This window comes from Zea mays, chromosome 1 (assembly GCF_902167145.1).
Source record: "Zea mays cultivar B73 chromosome 1, Zm-B73-REFERENCE-NAM-5.0, whole genome shotgun sequence".
In the NCBI taxonomy this organism is placed as follows: domain Eukaryota; kingdom Viridiplantae; phylum Streptophyta; class Magnoliopsida; order Poales; family Poaceae; genus Zea; species Zea mays.
Window position 1 is genome coordinate 296393814 of NC_050096.1, and position 4864 is coordinate 296398677.

The following is a 4864-nucleotide window of genomic DNA, read 5'->3' on the forward strand; positions in this document are numbered from 1 at the left end:
GGTCCCGCTTGTCAATGACTGTTGCTATTCTAGCAAAGGGAAGGTGTTTTTTCGGACCTTCGGCTTAAAGCCTTCGTCCATGTCGCAATATGAATTTATTATTCCAGCAAATTAATATTGCGAGGGGCTACTGTTGGGGGCCTTCGGCTTCCGAAGGTCCTCAAAAACATGATTTGACAATGTTTTCCAAGTGAAATATGTGAACAGGTATCTTCGGAATCGGGTTATGAGTATACAAAAGTATGGTCAGGACGAAGCTTGAGTAAGACGGAAGGCGATTATGACGAAGGATAAGATGATCACGAAGCTATGTGCAGAAAAGCTTCGGCATGGCAGCAGAAAAGGGGAACCGACTTAAAGATGAAAAGGCCATTCAGACCTCAATGGGTTACTATAGAGTCATTAGCAAATGTAAAGGGCATGGGTGTAATTTTACATGGGCTGCGTCCTGTGCCTATAAATAGATGAACAGTGCTCCCGTACTGTTCACACTGACTTGGCATTCGCTTTTTGCATCACGCCTTGTACCTTTACTTTCCGTCAAACCGAAGGTACATTTATAACTTGTTATTCTGGATATGATAACGTAAATAAAAATAAATTGATAATGATATCTATATTATTCCTCATATTTTGCATATGAATTCCTCCTTATTATCTATGGTGCTTACGAAGGATTTTTCCTTCATGACCTTCGTCCGAAATACATTATATCCGAAGGGACATAATGTCTTGAAGGACGAAGGACCTTTATATTTAACACATTTTATGTTGCCTTGTTCTTAACTCGAAGCATTTGAGAACAAGTCCCCAACAGTAGTGTTGTCATCAATTACCAAAAAGGGGGAGATTGTGAATCATCTAGGCCCCTTTGGTGATGTTTTGGTAATTAATGACAACTGTTTGTGGGCTAACGATTCTTGGAGAAATAAGAATGCAGGGTTGGACCACATAGAACAGGAAATATTGGAGAACCATAAGCATTGATTGTGGATCAAATGAAGGCAAAGGTGTAATATAGGTTTCGTTTTTGCCAGTCTTGAGGAGTTTAGAGAAGATACTTGACCGGATTAGTAGGCTAGATAGTCGTACTATTAAGAGGGATCAATGACTTTGATCTGTGCAAAACTTAGTGCCTCATAGAGCATCTAGTGGTTGAATTTGCATGAGGACTAACATCGCTTCAAATTTCTTGAGTTAAAATTCTTTCAAAAGCGCGTTTGAAAAATGCAAAGTCTTGGATGCGCGGACCGTCCGGGCCTTGAGGGTGGACCGTCCGCGATCCACCAGAGGGGTCCGAAGTCTGACCACTTCGGAGCTATCTTGTTCCTTTGCACTGCGGACCGTCCGCAGTCCTGACCAGAGAAGGCTGGTTTCGGGTCAGTCCTCGAATTATAGTGCGGACCGTCCGGCTGTGTCGGGCGGACAGTCCGCAGGTGTCAAATATGGTTTGGACAGGTGAAAGGGAAATAGGGTCAAACCTTTTCCTAATTGATTTTGGTGGTTGAATTGCCCAACACAAATATATATTCTACAGGTGCCAAAGGTTCAACACAAACCAATCAAAAGAACAAGTTAGGTCTCAAAAGAAAGGAGCAAAAAGGGAACCGAAGGCTGCCCTTGTCTGGCGCACCGGACAGTCCGGTGTGCCACCGGACAGTGTCCGGTGCACCAGGGTGCTTCAGCTCGAACTCTTCACCTTCGGGTTTCTAGGCGCATCTCCGCTATAATTCACCGGACTGTCCGGTGCACCAGCGGAGCAACGACTATCTGGGCGCAACGGTCGACTCTGCAAAGTGAACAGTACTGCGACAGAAGTCAGAGCAGCGGTCAGAGGGGCACCGGACTGTCCGGTGCGACACTGGACTGTCCGGTGCCACATGAGGATAGAGCCTCCAACGGTCGACCAGCTTCAAGACCTAACGGCAGGATGACGTGGCGGCGCACCGGACACTGTCCGGTGGCGCGCCGGACACTGTCCGGTGGAGCACCGGACTGTCCGGTGCACCCTTCGCCAGCACACTTCACCAACGGCTAGATTTTGGTTGGTGGCTATAAATACCACCCCAAACGGCCACTTCAAGGTGTGGGAGCGCAAGCAACATTCCAAGTCATCTAGTTGACATACTCAAGCCCTCCCAACCACATATATTCATTGATCCATCCTATACACAAGATTTAGACCACTACAACCAACACAAGTGCCACAAAAGAGAGAGCAAGCAATTGAGAGCTACTCAATTGAGTTTAGCCCTAGTGCCTTGTGAGATTCCTTGAGAGATAGTGTGTGCTACATCTTTGTGTTCATTTGCTCGTGGAGTATTGACTCCCATCCAACTTCCTCCAAAGTTTTGGAGGCTTGTAAAAGCTAGCAAGAGACACCAAAGAGTGTGGTGGTCCTTGTGGGATCGAGAGTGATCCTTGAAAAGAAGAAGAGCTCACCGATCCTTGTGTGATCGGTGGAGAGAGGGAAAGGGTTGAAAAGACCCATCCTTAAGTGGACTCCTCAACGGGGACTAGGCCTTCGAGGGCCGAACCTCGGTAAAACAAATCACCCGTGTCTCGTGTGCTTATTGCTTGTGATTTGTTTGTTCTTTCCCTTTCTAAGTTTCTCTTGCACTACTCTTTGCTAATTCTATTTGGTGTTGCTTTAAGTTAAATTCTCATTTAGTGAAGCAACTCATTGTGAGAGAAAACTTGTATTATTGCTCTTCTTATCTAAGCCCTTGTGATTTATTCTCATAGACTTATTAGTAGTATTGATTTATCAATTCCGCATTATTTGAAAGCAATACTCATTACAAGCAAGGACTTAGATTTATACTCCGAAAATTATATATCTTGTTCTAACCACTAATCAAGGGATCTAGTTGGGGGATAAAGTTTTAATTTTCAGGTTTCGCCTATCCACCCCCCCCTCTAGGCGACTTACAATTGGTATCAGAGCTAGACACTTCATATTGAGTCTAACAACTCGAAGTGATGGCTCGTAGAAGATCCCAAAAGAACAAGAAGACAACTCAGAAGGAGATCAATGAGGTAACTCTTGAAATATTACTTTCCGATTGTTCTAATTATGATTCTTGGTCTACTAGGGTTATAAATGCCTTTAGAACCGTAGATCCACAATTAGAACAAATTTTAGACAAGAGTATTATTCCTCCTAACTATGCTAGGGAAAATGCCTCCGAAGAAGATTTAAGATGTATTCGCTTAAACTATCTAGCTTATGACATCTTAAGCAAATCCCTTAGCAAAGAAGATTATCATGCCTTCATAATAAAATATGATAAACCTATTTGTGATGTGCATGATATTTGGACTAGAATTAAAACTAAATTTGATAAGTCCAAACATGATAGTTCATTTTGTGCTTCTACTTCCTTTGGTCTTTGTGATACTAACCCTTGTAAGGAAGAAGAAGAAAATGACCGATGGAGACCAAACGATGAATCCACCTCTCCAAAAGGTTTGTCTTCCCATTTCGATTCCCACATATGTTGTGTGGCTAATGAAAATGATAGTGGAAGCACAAACGAGGATGAGGAGGAAGAAAGAAGCTCCGTGCAACTCTACGCTCGCCTAAGCCAAGAAGATAAGGCGGTCATGCTCAAACTTCTAGAAAGAGCGAAAGAGGAAAGCAAAGCTCGTCAAATGCTAGAAGATATTCTCTCCATCAAAATGCAATACTTTGACGAGTTGACTAAAGAACATGAGGAGCTAAAGTGCTCTCATGTTGATTTGGTCCAAAGGTATGAAACTATTTCAATTGAGCAAGATAACTCTTTACATTGTATCGCTCAATTAGTAAATAGGAATGCCTTGCTTAAAGACCAAGTAGAAAAGCTAAAAGTTGAAAATCTAGCTTTTCAAGATAAGTATGATATGCTTCTAAGTTCTCATGAAAATCTTATGGATGATCATATCATATTAAATATAGCTCATGAGGTTGTGATAGAAAACTTAAAATCTCAACAACCTCACTCTTGCACATGTATTCAAATTGAAACTATGTTACCATGTGCTAATGCTTGTTGTCCATCGACAAGCAAATCTTCCTTTGAGCTAGAATTTACAGGAACAAAAGATGATACATATCAAAAGCTCAAAGAAGAAAATGAGAGGCTAATAAGAAGCTTGACACAACTAAAAGGGAAATGCATTGCTCAACCTTCTCAAGATAACCGTGATCACATGGTGAAGAAGCTTGAGACAGGAACAACCGTGGCATGCACTAAATCCCTTGAAGAAAATGTCAAGGACTTGAGGATTGCCAAGAGGAGGAAGCAAAAGAAGAAAATCAATACCTCTTCCAAAAGCCTCAACCATGCCTCCATAAAAGGTAACATCCAAGGTAATAATCAAGTCACACTTCATACAAATAGAAATAAGAAGTGTAGTGAATGCTTTGAAAAGGGACACTTGATTAGATCATGTCCCTATATTAAAAATGGCTTGATTATTAACAAGGATGATAAACTTTGTTTTAAATGCTCAAAGAAGGGACACTTTATTAAATCTTGTCCCCATTTGAAACAAAAAGGCATAGGGATAGAAAAGAAAATATTTACTAACCATGTAGCAAGCAAGAAACGAGGAAGGAAGAAATCTTCAAGACTTGAAGATCTCCTTTGCTACATATGCCGAAAGAAGGGACATCAATGCAAGGATTGTCCCATTGGTAACAATCCCACTCCTAGCTTGTCAATTAATTCTCATGTAACTAGGCAACCCAAAATTGCAACTTGTGCTAGAAAGGTAATGAGTTTACCTAGTGCTAACACAAAGGACTCTTGGGTTCCTAGATCTTTGTTGACTAACCTTGATGGACCCATCAAGAGATGGGTACCAAAATATGCTTGAC